At 44.4% G+C, this 16577-nt stretch overlaps 2 long non-coding RNA genes across 2 annotated transcripts in view; both read left to right on the top strand.

Moving 5' to 3' along the window:
* LOC136790383 (uncharacterized) overlaps positions 1-16577 on the top strand; it is a 53430-nt gene that overhangs the window by 9123 nt on the left and 27730 nt on the right. The gene's annotated exons all lie outside the window — the stretch shown is intronic.
* LOC136790384 (uncharacterized) lies at positions 7269-12201 on the top strand. The gene is made up of 3 exons (XR_010830244.1): positions 7269-7486; positions 9937-10046; positions 11279-12201. It is a non-coding gene; the product is annotated as an uncharacterized lncRNA (long non-coding RNA).

Here is a 16577-nt window from a genome sequence, read left to right on the forward strand (position 1 = left end):
TGTTTGTTTATTGGTTTGGTTTTGTTTAGTTGGTACTGTTTCTTGTTTGAGAAGAAAATGTCTTTTCTGAAACGATGGTGGGCAGAGGACTGTGGATAAGGTTCTCATGGCCATGGAGATATTATGCTGCCTTATTTACTCCATTTATATAATTATGGTGGGTCTCAGCAGCTGATCTATGTCTGCTGAATTCTGCAACTGAACTCCTGAAGATACTATTCTGGAAATATTCATGTAGTTTAAAAATTTGGTACAGTTCAGGAGCTTTAGATTCAACTACTTCTATTGCAAACTTCCAGTGTAACTTTAGACAATGTGTTTCAACCTCTTACCTCATCTCTGACTGTCATCTGCAAAATACAGAAATCCAAGTCTTTGTCTTACACATGGATTTTAAGTTCTTTGGAGCAAATGTTGTCTTTTACAACATGCACAGCAGTGTCTCTTTGGACTTCTGACTATAAGCGTGCTGTAGATGGATATTTTCAGTCAGTATTAAAACTAATAATTTTTATTAAGCTATGATCTTATGATGCTGTTTGCAAGAGCATGAAAGCTGTGCTTGGAGTCCTGTTCCAGTTTTTTTTTATATCATTATTCTTGGTACCCCAAAGTTCCTATTTCATATGCATTTTTTTTTCTTGAACTTTTTTCATGCTGTGCTACCGGTGCAAGGTAGCTGCCACAGACCACCTCAGACTTGACATACATATATGTGGGAAATTGGAGGTGACAGATGAGAACAAAGTCCTCTTATCTTGGAAGAGAACGGCAACTTTGTAATCCAAAATTGGAAGTCAAGAAGGATTTTAACTCTTAAGTTTGTCTTGACGCCTTGGGCTGCATTCATTCACAGATCAAGAACAGTGAAAGGGCAAAAAAAACTGCTACGTGCACAAACCTTCATAGGCCTGTGGCCTGTGGCACACCTACGCATAAGCAGGAGTTCATTCTCTTTCATCTATGGAGACATCAATTTCTGGGGGCTGTGTAAGATCTGAGCACTTAAATGCATCAAGTAGAATATTTACAAATGTACCCAGTTGAGGCAGAGGGTCTCTGTAATTATCTTTCATTTCACTGGCATCTCTAACAGGAAAAGACCTCTTTCTCTGGTAGATTGCTCAAGCAGAAGCACCATAGACCCCGTTACCATGGAAACAAAACCTTTTCCGTCTCATATTCCAATAATATATTGAAGGTTTTCTGGGCCTTTTCCCCTTTTTCCTCTGCTTGGCCTTTCAGCATTTATTGTGCATCATATGCTGAAAGAGCAATGTTCTTATTCTTCAAAACCCAAACAAAAACCAACCCACAAAATTGTTCTTCCATCTCAAATGACTCTTTCTCTGCCATCCTTCCATCTTATTCCTTGTCTGTCATTTGATGGCTTAGACTTTTTATGGCATTCTAACTCAGAAGCAGCAATTTCCTTTGTATGACACAAAGGTCCTCTGCCCCTGCCCAAAAACTCTCCACAAGGGTGAAGGAGAGCCCTGCTGCTGTGAAGCTGTATTGCAGATTCAGTTTTTGCCTGTTACGTAATGCAGTTGAATGTCTTCTGGGGTATTGGGGGTGAGGAGACAGGAGCTGTAAGGATTTCTACTCATGGGAAGCAAGTGATGGAATGTGCTCTCATGGTAATGATTTCCATCTCTGCAGTTTCAAAGCCTTACATCCTCTACTGTGTAGCCTACAATCTGAGCGTGCTTGCTTCGTTGCATAGAGCTGGGTGTACCTGCTTATTAGAGTCTTGGTTGTTTGGTTGAGAAACACAATAGATGAAATTAAGTAGCGATATCTAGGAGCAGTTAAGCACTGAGCTTTTAAGATGGTCCTCACTGCTCTGTGCAGCTGCCTATTTCCTTGCATTGTCTATTCCTCTAACAAATCCTGCAGTTCCCTTTAAACAATGCATATCCCACTGCAGCAAGAGCTCCTTCTGTGTAGTCCAGAGGCTATTCACAGCACACAAAACCTTTGTAAAAAGTCTAGAAAGGGTCTTATATTAGTGGTTGTCATGGTACTTCACCTGAGCACTCACGGGCTGCACTTCAGATAAACATTATTATGAGCACATCCACTCATCACTGCTTCCCTCCACTCTTCATGTGACCCTCCACAAGCACAACTTCGGACACCTTTGCTCTTACCCGCTAAGCTCACTATGATGAATTCAGTGTGTTTTGGTTTTTTTGCTTCTGAGTATGTGTGAATAACTGTCAGCCCTAGAGGGCAAATAGTGTTTTCTAGATTAAAAAAAGAAAAAGACAATTTATTTGAATACAGCAGGAGCCTGATTGGATATATATATATATTTTTTTGCCTGGACAGCACTGAAGGCATCCTCTGACCCATCAAAAGAATAAGCAAGGACATCAAAAAGCACTAGAGAAGGCAAAGGGTTCCTGTGTTTACCTGCCAAGAATAAAAACATGAGCTGTATTTTACTTTCATAGATGAGATATTGAGATGGGATGACAGGAGAGCAGATAAACAACCACCAGTCCTAATGGGTGTTGGGCCTACTGCAAAAAGAGAGAAACATAAAAGAAGAGATTACTATGATTCATCATGCTCCTCCTCAGTAGTACTGGAACACATGTCCTAGACCAGTCATCCGCCATCATCACTTATTCTTCATCATCTACAGCAGTTTCCCCTTGGCCTACTCCAGGAGAGGGGTCAGAAGAAGCATTACCCGGCCCTGATATGTGTACTGCGAGGATTAAGATTGCAGTTGTACAGCATATGCGTGTGACTGTCTCCCAGGCAGATTAGTATCTGCTGTGTTCTTATCTGTGCTCTCAAACTGAGTCAGGCTGAGCTAAATCATTATTTGGTTAAGAGACCCGTAATTTGGGCAAGAAAATGGATTTGAAGGAAATAAGGCATTGGTGAAATTCCCAGAGTCTGTGGAAAAGGCAGTTCACAAGTCAAAGGTGTGCATTTGGATGTGGGAGGAGCCCACTTTCTGGGGAGCAGAACCACAGTGCTGAACACCTGCAGTCATGAAGGACTTTGCTCCTCAGGTCCAAATGGCACAAGGAGGCAAAAGTGCTAAACCCCGCTTTGAGTTCACAGCCTAACAACAAAATTGTCTAACACCAAGGAAGGTGCCTGAGACTAAATGATTATGTAATTGCACTGTAAACTCATAATTACTTATTGTGTTTCCTTCCAGAGATGCAGGGCTGAACAGCGTCTCTTATTTTGTAGCAGTTACTGATAACAAATGGTTTAGTTAAAGCTTAGTAAAGATACTTTTGGTCAAAGCCTCTGTTTTCCAGCGTGGACTGGAACTTATTTTTGGCTACAACCCAAAGAGGTGACATTTTAAAGTATGAATAAAACTAGCATAACAACTTGGAATCGTGCGAGGACAACTAAGATCTACATTTCCTGTAATTCCTTCTGTTGTCTGCTATGTTTTTTTTTTTTGTTTTTTTTTTTTTTCCTTCTCATGATCTGGATCATCTCAGTATGGTTAAATAGCCAAATAAAAAGGCAAGATCCATCCTTCTGCTACAGTTTCGTTTAATGCCTTGAAGAAGAGCTTCTGGGAACCACTGCTGGGGGTCGAGGTGTGGGGCCTCACCAGCAGAGATGAGGCTAATGCTGTGATGAGCCAAGCTGAGATGGACTGCACAAAGCTGGGGGTGTGTGGGTGTGTGTGGGTGTCCCACGGGGAAAGTAATCATCACGCTGGTGCCAGTCACAGTGCAACTAGGGCTTAAATTCCCTTCATCAGGGTTATCAGAGAGTGATCAGTGCTGGCAGGGAAAAGGGGAGCAGTTTAAGCAGATGGGATATCTCTAATCTTCCTAGTAGTTGTGTTTGTGCATTGGTGCCATGAGGGTGAATAATCTGGACATCTAAATCCCTTGTCTACATTTGGAGTGTATCCAAACGGATGTCAAGGTAAACAACCACAAATCCCAGCTTGGACGGTCTCCCTTTGAGGCCTCCAGTGATGTTGCCAGGCTGGGTGGCTGTGGACTGTGGTCCCTGCCAAATGTACACAAGGCTTACTTTCTCCTTCGGGGAGAGCGGCCCTCCCGGCACAGCTTTAAGGAGATAGCTCATGCTCTGGCACCCAAGGTGGGTGAGGTCCCACCTCCCTGTGCCAGTCTGTAGCCTTGTCTTGCAGTGGAAAAGGGCTCTGGCACTGATAACGAGCAGGAATTTGGGACAGCTGGCAGTGAGTGGGTGACAATCGCTCCCAGGAGATTTTGTGTGCACACCGCTTTCCCCAGGCAAGGGTCTGTGCTCTTTAGACAGCAGCAATGTTGGGTTGCATGTGGCTGGCTAGGGTATAAAACACAGAGGTGCGTGCCTCTGCATGAGATGGGTAGCAGGCCAGCCTGGTTTCTGGGGAAGGGGGAGGCTGCCTCTGAGTGCAGTCTAGTTAAGGTTGGATCACACAGCAGCCTCTGCCCACCAAACTGGAGTCTTGGAGTCTTGGCTAGAGGTGCATGGGGACATGTCCCAGCCACCCACCCACCAACTTGGCACTAGTGGCCTCCTTCATCTCTGAGCCCATATTTGTCATGCTGCTGTGCCTGGGCTTAAGTGATTCCTGCTTCCCTACCTGCCCAAGGACTGCTTCCTGTCCCCTCCCTGCAATCTGGCCCCAGCCCACCTTGCTTCTGTACCCCTCAAACCCTGCCCCATCCCAGGCTCCTCCTAACTCCTTCAAAGCTGTCCAGCTGATTAGAGAAGTCTGCTACAACTACTCCAACTTTTTTTTTTTTCTATCTCCCAATTGTGTCCCACTTTTCTTCATTCTTGTCAGCAGCAATTTCTGCTGGTTATTGTGGCTGGTCTGGGGAACGGTAGCCCCAGCCCATTCTGCAAGTGTGCAAACAGCCAGACATAAGAAGCACTTGCCAAAATTCTTCCTATGTATGAGAAAAAGATCACAAAAGAAAAACATGTGTGAGGAAGACTTGTACCTCTATGCTAGCCCTATTGTGGCTGATTTCAAGTATGAGTTCAGTGATGTATTATTATTATTTGTTAACTCTATCATGCATTTGTTTAAAAAAAAAAAAAGAGGGATTTGGAGTGGAAGAGACCAAACTACTTGAGCATTTGTGAGAAGATCTTACATTTTTGCTACACTTAAGTTTGGACACAAAGTTTTTATTTGGTTGATTTGGAACGGGACTCAAAATACTGGATCATTTTTTGTTTTAAAAAGTGACTTTGCTGAAAACAAGAAAAAAAAATCAAACAACTTTTGGTTAAATAACTCCAAATTATAAGAGGCGTCAGTTTGAAAAGAATGTTTTGTTTAGGCTGGATCCAGCATAAAATGCTTTGCTTAAAGTCTACTTAAAAATATTGTTTTGGGTTTAACCTTGGGGGGGGGGGGGAACGGGACAGTGTGTGTGTGGGGAGTACCTATATAAAAATGAGTAAATAACTCCTCAACTCTAGTTTGACAACAATTAGAAATACTAGAGGTGGACTCACATGCATTTGACAGCCTATTTTTATATGGCATAGAAAGATAGAGGCAGGACCAATGCAGAAAAATGTACAATCTCTAAACAAAAGAACAGAGGGAATATGAAATACAAGGAGAAAAGATATATCCTGTCAGCAAAAAGGATGCTTTCGTAAGTTGTATTTGTTTTATGGTGATATGTTTTATTAATAATTTTAACACTATTTGGGCTTGTTTAAACACAAGTTTTATATGGATTTAACTAAATTGGTTTACAAACACAATTGAATTAAGTCAGGCAATCTCTTACAGTGCAGACACCTGTATCAGTTTAAGTGTTTATATTGGCTTAGCTTGTGCCAGTAAATCATCCTTCCTTTGCCACCCAGCTTCTTCCCCCAGCAGCCTGTCTGCTTGCACTGCAGGTGGCTTTGCCTCCTGTTCTCCCTCTGGAACATGACCCTGTCCCGCTGTGGCAGAAGAGCAGTGAGCTCAGAGAAGGAACTGGGGAGAGCAGACCTGTCTCCCTGGTGGGGATTTCAGAAGGTGGATGCTGAGGTGGAAAAAGAGGCAGAGGGGAGGGCTAGAGGCTTTGCAGACGCAATGCCTGCATCAGCTCAGAGATGCAGCCTGCAACTGACTACAGTGGAGCGCTGGCTCTCCCAACAGCCATTTTAGTCACAGGAGCTGCGGCCCAAACAGATCAGAAGTTTTTTTCAGAAAGCAAGCAGTGCACCTGAAGACACAACTTCTGCATGTTTTCTCCCCTGTTTAATTTCCCCTGCCCCAAAAGGCCTTGTGAAAATGTCTTTTTGTCCTGGTCACAGTGATGCTGTTGCTGTTTGGTTGCCTGTGACTCGCAGTGATGAGAGATTCCTCCGTGGCTTTTGCAGTGTGGGCCCCAAGAGGAGCACAGCAAGCACCCTTGAACCAAGTGCTGTTGCTTGCCGTCCCCGACATTTTTGGACCTTCCAGTGCTTTACATTTTGCTGGTCCCTGTATGCTAGCAGGAGGTGTTTCAGCCTCAATCTATGGATGACGCACAAGGAGAAAAAGAGATGGTGACCAGGGTATCTGGTGGAACCGTGTGGTTCCCAGCATGGGTCTGAGAGGATCAGCTGCCTCTTCTGGTCTAGGAGCTGTGGGTGCTGCACCTATCCATACATCTGCAGGTGACATCGCTGTGTGGAGAGATGGGGAATGAGTTAGCGGGGAATGGAGCTTTTCTGCAGTATGAGCTCACCTTTTATAGTTGAAATCACTCACGTAGGTCTTTAATCAGAAAAAAGACCGTGTTGTGCTCCTAACCAAGGCCAAGGGCCAGTGAACCACCTCCCTGGGGCTGAGGGGAATGGGGGAAGCCTCCTGTTTTATCAGGACAAAGCCTGCAGCCTGTGTGAGGGTTGGACAGAAAAAAATGGAGATGGGAGTGAGCAAAGAGAGGGACTCGGCCAGCGCAACAGCTGCTCAAGGCGGCGGCCTCCCCTCACGGGCCACCGGGGGCTGGGCAGGGGCAGGCGACCGGGACCGGGGCCGGGCTGCGGTGCTGCAGCCGCGGCTGAGGGAAGCGCTGGGGCCGGGCCGCCATCAGGGGGCGGCGGGCGCCATCTTGTGGGCGGCAGCGGCGGGCGGCGCGGGGCAGCGGGGCCCAGCCCGGCCGGGGTGGATGCGGCCGGAGCCGGCCAAAACGCCCCCCGCACCCCGGTGCTGCCTCCGCTGCGGCCACCCCACAGCCCCCGCCGCCACCACAGAGGCTGGGCTGGGGCCGGCTGAGCCCCGCGGGGCCCTGCGTGGTGCTGACCGTGGACATGGCCGCTGCGAGTGGGGGGCATCTCCCTCCAACAGCCGCTGCCCGGCTCGCAGTGCCTCGGTCCTGCTGCAAGGCCTGCCTCACGCTGCTTCCTCGGGCACCCCTTGCTGGGCAGCGCACCTCGTGTCCCTTTATTAATTTCTGCTTCACACTTCCTCTCACCTCGCCTCTCCGCTACAACTGTCCAAGATGTTCGTTCTCACTAGGGCATCTTTCCCAATCTGGTACATATCAAGCTAAATGAGGCATAATTAGGAATAATTATGACATGACATGGTCTGGAATGAGAAGCAGATGGGGCTTCCCCCAGGATGCTCCAGGTTTGATGTCAGGGAGGAGAGGACAGGGGCAGAGGGGAGACATGGCAGTCCTTAATAATTTCCTGCTTTTCGTTACCTGCACTGCAGATGGTGGTCAGCAACGTACTGCAGCGAGAGCACTATGTGCGGTCTCCCCTATGAGATGCCCGGCCTGGTCACTGTGGCTGTTTTCTAGTACAAAACACTCCTTCTGTGTTGGAACAATGTAGCAGCACTTCTGTTTGGCTATGTGTTATCCATCTTACTTCCTTCCATGCAAAATTAGCCCTAATTTTACAGTAATACATGGAGTTTTTCAGTAGGAAGAAGATGGAAGAGAGAGAAGGTGGGATTATTAGCTCTATAGTGCAGACAAAATAGTGGTGTTAAACTGCAGAAGGCAGGAAGGTGTTTTCACTCATCCTCTAAGTCATGTCCATTCTGAAGGACACTCAGCTGCTCTGTGTTGTATGATGGGCTGTGCATCATTCTGGTGGTGCCAGGCACCTCTAGAAGAGGAATATTTAAGACAAAATGCAACCTTTGTATCTTCTGTGAAGATGCCCCTTGGAAGAAGCAGTGAGAGAGAGGACCTTGCTTGTGAATTTTCTGTCATGTTAATTTGCCTTCGTGTCCGTACAGAGACAGGAGGAAACATGGGGTTTGACTAGAGATGTGTAGTACAGTGAATCCGCACAGCTGTGTGGTGGAAGATGCACAGGATGGGTGTGAGTGTGAGTTGTCATGTGAGCATTAGTTTCTCATTAAAAACTGGTGTCATCCACAAGAAAATCTAGGACTAAGGGAACCTAGAACCACTGTCTTTCCCCATTACAGTAACATAAACTGTTGGAAGGCTTTATCTCCATCATTTTGTCACACTTGCATATCTGGGCACATCTCTCTGGGAAGAGGACACATGCTTCTGTCACCTTCACTAGCCCTCTGCCCTCTGACTCACCAGCCATGCCCCCAGGACAATATCTGACATGCTGAACAAACTGTTTCATTCCAATGGTTGCTATACAACCTTAGTTGCAGGGAGAAGATCCAGAAGGAGTAGCATCTTCTGTTTCCTTCACCTGGGATACATCTTGCTTGTTGTGGAGAGGTGTTTTGCACTTAGATTTTCAAATAGACATTCTTCAAGCTGCTCCTGCTTTTAGTTACCAAAATTACAGACCTACTGTTCCCAGCACACAGCCCTTTTACTACAAAATGAAGGCAAAGTGGAGCTTTTTTAAGACTGTTATTGTAGATGCATAGGTACACTTGGGAGTAATCTGAAGCTGTAGGCTAGTTCTGCTCAGAGATAAGGTCATCCCTTATCTTGCTTCTGTTCATCTCACAGAGCACTGAGTGGGTGGTGCTGCCCTATTCCTGTTTGTCTTGTGTTTAGACCCACCAAATTGCCCCTGGATGTTCCTGTTTCTCTTTTAGTATATAGGGAACCCAAATGATTAGTTTTGTCCAGATGCCTAGTTTTTAGACATCTAAAGTTGGTATGATGGATCTTACCTCACAGGCCTAATTCAAACTTGAAAATACAAATTAAATATTTATGTCATTTGGAAGTTTTCAAAGATCTCCTCACTTGTAAACACAGCCATCAGTACCCTCCATACCTCTTGAGTATGTGTAACTCAAGCTTGGCTTCTTCAAGATATATTGCTTGGCTTCTTGGAGAAATATTGCTCATGAGCATAATGTCATTGTTTGCTTATACACTGTGACACATGCTGTGTTCACACACACTGATTGTGCCCCCCTTGGGCATCTTACATAGCACTTTCTTTGTTATGGCATCTTTCATCATGTCCAGTTTTAAGCACTATCTTCATCAGCAAGACAAACTAGAAAACATTTTATGCTAGAATCATTCTAAGAATAGAAATCTGCTGGATATCTATGCATGATGCCTCCTGGGTTTATTTATTTGTGGGCTCTTGAATCCTTTCTTGGAGTACAGGTAGATAATCTCTTCGAGGCAGATCACACTGGAAGACTTCTCTGTGCTGGCTGTTTCATGTAGCCCCAGAGGTTATAGACTTGTAGCAGTATATGATAGCGTGGGGACAATCCAAGTCAACGGTGGTTACAGAATACAAATAATCTCACCTCCCCTGGCCTGTTGGACACCTGAGGGTCAGCATCTGTACTTTAGATACCAAATCAGATTTAGAAAAGATACGTGTGCCTAAGGTTGGTTTATCATGAGATCTATTGAAGCCCCAAGGTAAGTTAGTTAATAAAGGTTGATGAATAGATGCCTACCTCTCTTAGAAATTCTTTTTTAAGATAAATAATTCTATCTGCATTTTCAGGTTTCTGGATAATTTTGTATATATGATCTGCTCTCATTTCTATCAATCCAGCTCTGTTAGAAAAACCCAATTTGGCATAAGCAAGTTTCCATTCTACTTTCTCTTGGTTCTGGCTGGAGATTGCTTCTAATAAGGAGAAATGACGGGGCAGCTTAGTCCAGGTAGGAATTGCTGTCTTTATTATAGTCTCTGCACTGCAGGCTGACCCTTATAAACAATAGATAATGCAAACTACCTCCACTTTCTCTGTCTTGTCCAGAGTTTTGGCAATTAAGTGATACAGGGACATAGCTCTGCCTGAGAGAGTTGGGAGGAAGCACAGCATTAACTGCTTACTAATTAAATATTGTAGAGACTCCTGGTTACTGACTATTCGCATGGTGTTTTTGTTCTGCCTTCATCATCCTCAGTTGTAGCAGTTGTTAGGACGTGCACCAGTAAAGATATTTACTGCTCAGCATATGGCTGAGTTTCACCTTGAGACCTCAGTTCTGTCAGCAGTTTAAAGATTAAATGCCACTTCTCTAAGTGAGTGTCAGAATCACCACAAAAATCAGTGAGAGGTAAGAGACATAATCCCTTAGGAGCTTCTCCATTGATCCTCCCGTGGTTCCCAAGCATTGTGTAGCCCTGAACGCATGACTGTCCATTTCTCCAGATTAGTTGATTTAGTTACTTATCCCTTGGGCTTGTCGGAGGAAATTTGTATCCTTGGAAAGAAGTAAAAGTCAAATAAGAGCCACTCCAAACTATACCAAACAGCATTACTCACTGCAGTAAAATGCAGGTATCTTGTGGGACTAGAAAGCAGCTGTTTCTGTGGGTCCTGCTGACATAAGCCTAATTCCACTGTCTTCAGTGGAACATGCTATGCAGCTTGGTTTATTCAGCTGGTGTCTAGCATAGTGTCTAAAAGCTGCTGTGCTGGAGAATTCTTTATGTCTTCACCCAGGTTTAGAGGCTCTGAGATCACATTCTTCCCTAGACAGCTGGCAAATGGGTGCGTTTATGTGCAACACCCTTGAGAATTGTAAGACATACCCAAATGATGCTCTCCCAAGGAAACATTGTTCTCTCTCCCTCTCTTTCCTTCCTCCCTCTGTTATTGTTTCCTGAACTGTCTGCTCTTTTCTGATATTCAGCGTGAGAAGATGCAAGGTCGTTTGTAGTCCTGCATGCAAAGACATGTAGACAGCAGTCACATTACTGGGAGCATGTTCAAGGGCATTTTCTCCAGAAAAAGTGTTGAGAACAAAATTGCCATTTTATTTTATTTTATTTTATTTTATTTTATTTTATTTTATTTTATTTTATTTTATTTTATTTTATTTATTTTATTTTATTTTATTTTATTTTATTTTATTTTATTTTATTTTATTTTTTGATTGCACAGGAGGAAAAGCAACGAATGGGAAGACTTGCCTGGCGTTTTGCATACACGTGTTTTGATATGAATTAAGGACTCAACTTCAGCTGATCATTTCTCAGACATACCCAGAGCCCTCTGGTGGTCGTTGAAGATTTTAAATTTCTTTTTTTTTTTTTTTTCAGTTTTATCCAAATATATAAGGCCTTTTGTAAGACTTGTTTTGTGTCTCTGTGTTTTTGAAGGGGGAAGTTTGCAAATGTTAGTGTAATTTGTTTCATTATTTTCCCACACATTTTCACCAGTTCTGTCTATTAAAAAAGGTATTGTTCTGCTGCCCAGTAATGTTGACTTGGAAAATTGGCTTGGCCTGAGAAATGCTGTATTTACTCTGCAGGCAATGGAAGCTGTCACTGTGCAGTTAAAGAAAATTCAGGGAGTGGTTTGGAGTTGAAAATCATTTCAAATTAGCATGTACTGAAACTTTGATTTTACCACAACATTTCCTTTTAAGCCTCCAGCTCACAAGCCAATTTTTAGCTACTCTCCAAAGGTGGCTGACTTTGTGGAGAAGACGGAAAGTGCTGGAAGAAGGGGAGAGGGGGGACACAGGAAAAGTCAATACAGAGTGATGTCGAGTTTTCTAGATCCACCCTTCCTTTAGTCTTCCCTTCTCAAGCAATTTAGCTGGGGTAACCACTCTCTGGTTACCCCAGATTCTTAAAAACAAGATTGGCCATTCTTGTTTGAGCAGAGAGCCATTTTTTCGGGAGTCGTGCCACCAAGCGACATCATGATCAGAAGGTGGTTCTCCCAGGGTAGACTCACATCTTGCATTTCAGGTTTGCTGATCCCTGTATTAGCAAGCTATGGGGTAGCCCAGTGCCTGGCTGTGAAAACCAAACCTTCTTGTTTGGGCTGTTGTCAGATTTTGACACACAGACTATTGGACACATTTTCTCCCACAGACTGTAGGACACAATGGGTGTCATTTCTGCAGATCTGTCTAGAGAAGAGGAGCAGCTCCCTTTTAAAAAATCACAGAATAGAATCAACTACCATGGGATCACTTCCCTTGGGGTGTCTGTCATGCAGAGTCCCTCTCCCCTGCGCTCCTAGAGCATCCAAGTACAGACGAAATCAGGACCTTTGGAGGACACCGCCTTGCTCTGAATGAGTGGGACTGTGATCTGTGTCTGGGCTGGCTAGTGAAAAGCTGCTCACAGTAGAAATCCAGCTACTCCAACAAAGTATTTCCTTTTCTGTCAGCTGAGGAAGGAGGCAGCTGCCCCGTGGGAGGAAGAGGCAAGGGTCAGTTTGGAAGGAAGGAAAGAGACTGGCTTGTGTCAGGAATAGAGTAAATACTGCTTGAGAGGGCATGTGATCTTTTTGGTATTCAACACGCACTAAGCTTTTGTGTGTTTATGTACATGCACACCCAGGGGAGTTTAAAAACCTGTTCCCAGATGGCTCTAATAAACCTATGCCTTTTACCTTCGGGGCAAAGCAGCCGTGTAGTCCTTTTGGGATGCTGGCAGTGAGTGAACGCTGTGGCAGCTACATGACGGCTCTGCAGGAAGGAGCAGTAATTGTACAATGCCCTGGTTCAAATGTGTCGCAAAGGCCCTCCCTACTGAGCTCATTGTTCAGTGGTTGCAGGGCAGAACTATGAATGATGTGGTGTGTCCAAGGCCAGCCAAGGAGCAGCTGGAGGGGAGATCTGCTGCAGAGCTGGGGCCAACCTGATGCTGCTGCTCCTGCCTGCCGTCCTGCTGAGAACTGTAGCAGATTTGTATTGTTTGTTTTCTGGGTAGGCACCACCCCGATCTGATTACTCAAACACTACCTGTGTACACTTAGTGGCTAACAGAACGATTGCAGTCACTTATGAAATATTGCTCTGGCAGCACAAGGTGTCTGAAGAAGCAGCAGGGGTGGGTAGGCAGTTTGTATAAATTTCCTCATGACATGGGTTGAGTCTTAATCTTGGTGCTGAGCTGGCTGGAATCTGTAGGGGCCAGAAGACAGCCTGGTAGCTTGGCTGATCTCAGATCACTGTCCCGATTGTGCCCTGCATATCAACCATAATTCACTCTTGCATTGAACGGTGATAATAGCCATTACCTGGCCTTACAAGCTGCTGAGAAAATTGAACAGTTAATCAATATGAAGATGTTAGGATATTGCAAGCCAAGCACATCTGGGCCTGGTCTGCCTTTGGTGGCAAGATCTGAGTGACAGAGTAGGTGACATTAGGATCGTGTCTGTGACATAGTGCAGAGGTGATGGACTTGATGACCATTCTGTGGCCCAATCACTTGTATCAGGCAAGAGAATCTTAGTTCTCTTGCTTGTTAGCATTTTCACAATGATGTGGCTTAGTTTGAACTGATGACCTTGCCTTTCTTTAGTCTTCTAAGCCAGCCCCAGCTACGTGCTAAAAAAAGATTCTTTCTTTTCCAATCTCAGAGAGAATAAAAATCAAATCCCTACAGAACAAAGAGCCTCGAAGCGCTGCAGAGCTGTAGGAAGCCAAGTCAAGCCATTGGACAGCATGAGAGCTTTGAAAGCCTGGATTAAATTGCAAGCTTGCTGAACAACCCTCCTGAAGAGAAGAGATGTCACCTTTCACTCAGAAGTAGAAACCTGTCCTCCTAACAGTGTGCATGCACGTGTGAAGGCAGGCAAGGAGTGGGAGGAACAAGCCTGGTGTAGCACCGCAGACTCCTATCAGGAGCAGATTGCAATGGGTTAAGCAATTTTCAGCAGCTGAGCCGATTTTTGCTGGCTTATGAGGTGCAGAGGACATATGTCCATGTCCTCTAGCAGGTAACTAGTTTGTCCAACTGCCAGTTCTCTGTTATATTCTTTCAGACAATAGTTGTCTGTTTTCCCCCCATTTTGTCCATCTTTTAGATTTCTGGGGTGGTAAGAGGAGCAAGAAGAAAAAGAAATTATTTTGCTCCAGAGAAATAATAACATTGCATTGTTGCTTTTGAATATCATAAAAATGCCAGTTCAGAACTTCTAAAATAGACACAATCTTGGGTTTCTCTGTTGTCTAGAATTAAGGGCTAGCGTGGCAGAAAGTTTTTCCATTGGTGTCTATAGAAGGGCTGTGATTTACATTCTACAGGCAAAAGGCTTTATATTTAGAGACTGTAGGCTCATCCCTGGAGCGTTCCTTTTTTGTGAATCAAAACTGCAGGATCCAGCTCAAAAACCAATCTGCATTCCCTCTCTCTTCTGCCATAGCCAGGCATGGTGGCATTCTCTCATACAGCTGCTGCTAAGAAGAGATGGGATGCCTGTCTCCAAAGTAGTCTCTGTCCCCCTTAACTCTGCTCTGTTCTTCCAGCTGTTGTGGGGCCACAGGCTGCTTGAGCCACTCTAGCACTGCCAGCTTAGCTCCCCCCAGGCAGGCAGAGCCTCTGTTCAATAACCTACGCAATAGCCTTAAGCCATGAAGCTGTGGCTGCTACTCTTGCTTTGTAGCGTTGAGGTATGTAAGGTCAGCACTTACTGGATTCACATGTGGTTCTGTAGGTCTGTGCACTTGAGTCTGGGAGGGACTTTTCCACTAACATCATTGGGAACTGAGACAAAATGGTACTTTCACCTGGGGAACTGAGGAGTTGCCCTTGGCAATCTGCTTCCCTCCTGCTCCAGGGAGGGAACAAGGATTTGGGGCAGGGACAGGAGGGAGGGCCCCCTTCCATCTCAGCAATGACAGCATGAGAATTTGGTCTATGTATCTTTTAGGGCTGTTGCTTTCCTGATGTTTTTCTGACAAAGCTCTTAATTCCTTTTATTGATGTAATAATTGATCTCCTGACAGTGCAGCCTGAGATGCTGCTAAGTGTTTCCAATGGGCTCAGATTAAGTAGCATAAAATTTCTCTGTTCAGCTGTGAAAACACCTTCCTGGAATTATCCTACAGGTGAAATCAGGATGAGGTAGGTTACCTCTGGCTTGTCTGTAGCACTTCAGAGGAAAGGGGAGTATCCCACAGGACATTGTTTAGGGATAACCTTCCCAGAGGGATACTTTCTACTTAATCCTTGCTGCTTAGACGTTGTTTTTTATGTCCTGCAGTATAGAAAAAGCTCTTAAAACTCCCATCCATTGTAAGATGTATGAATCCTGCTCTACGTTTTACTAAATTCTTAGCTTGAATGACATCTTCCAACAATAAGTTCCACACATTATTTAGATGCCATGTGGAAAACATTTCACTGTACCTGCCTCCATTGTAATTGAATGCTCTTCCATTTCCTGCACAAGGCAGTAATTTTGCCTTCTCCATCCTTTGATATTTTTATCTATTGCAGCTCTCACTTATTTATTGCCTTCTGAAACCAAGTAAAGCTGATCATTCTCATCTCTTTTTATGCCATAGTCTTTCTACTCCTCTGCTTTTTGACTCTGATTCTGATTCAGTTCCCTTTCTGTGATGTCATTCTTGACATCTTGGTCCCAGTGAAGTCAGAGGCAAAGTGAGTGGATGGCTTTGTTAGTGCCCAAGTTTCACTTGAAAAGTTCGGAGAGAAAATGCTGTTTCAACTGAAGGTGCATAGCACTTTTGTCTTCTGTAATTTCCATCCTGTTCTTATGTGCATTTAAAGTTGGTAAAACTGCCTTTTCAAGTTACTGATGCTGCCAGGTATTTGGGTTATTCCACACTTTGGGTTATTCTTCCATAGGAAGAAATACCAAAGTGCTGTGATAATTTTAATTGCTTGTCAAGTCACTCGCAAGAATTTAATAGCAGCTGCTGTTTGCCATCCAAAATGTGCGCTCCAGTTCTCTAGTATGAATTATGTTGGAAGAAGTGAATTCTTCAGTTTTATCAAAATTATCAGCTTGTTTTACTTTCCATAAAAATAATGACTTCAACTCAACTAAGTGATTTCTTTGTTTTAGCCCTGAAGTGCTTCTTGCCCTCCAAAGAGTTAAATCCATCACAAACTTGGTGTTGGCCTGAGAGAGTTTACAAGAAGGCAAACTGGTATTTAGTGTTGTTAGCTTTTTCTTGAAGAATAGTAGTCTTTGCTGTGGGTACCTAGGTCTGTTTTTAATTGAGGGACCAAATGCTTGAAAAGGTGTGGTTGGCTTCAGCTCTGTGATGTCTGAAACACTAAAGAATGAATCACCAGGGTGGAATAATTGCTTTTTTTTTTTTTTTTTTTTCTCCTCTGTAGCCCCAGCATGGTGTCAGGCTGGAACCTGCAAATTTATCACTTCAAACCAGCTCTGCATATGTAGCTGCCACGTGGAGTCCCTGTTCCCTTCCAGGTTAGACCCCAGGCCTGGAGTGCTGTGTGTG

This window comes from Anser cygnoides, chromosome 1, assembly GCF_040182565.1.
Source record: "Anser cygnoides isolate HZ-2024a breed goose chromosome 1, Taihu_goose_T2T_genome, whole genome shotgun sequence".
Lineage (NCBI taxonomy): Eukaryota > Metazoa > Chordata > Aves > Anseriformes > Anatidae > Anser > Anser cygnoides.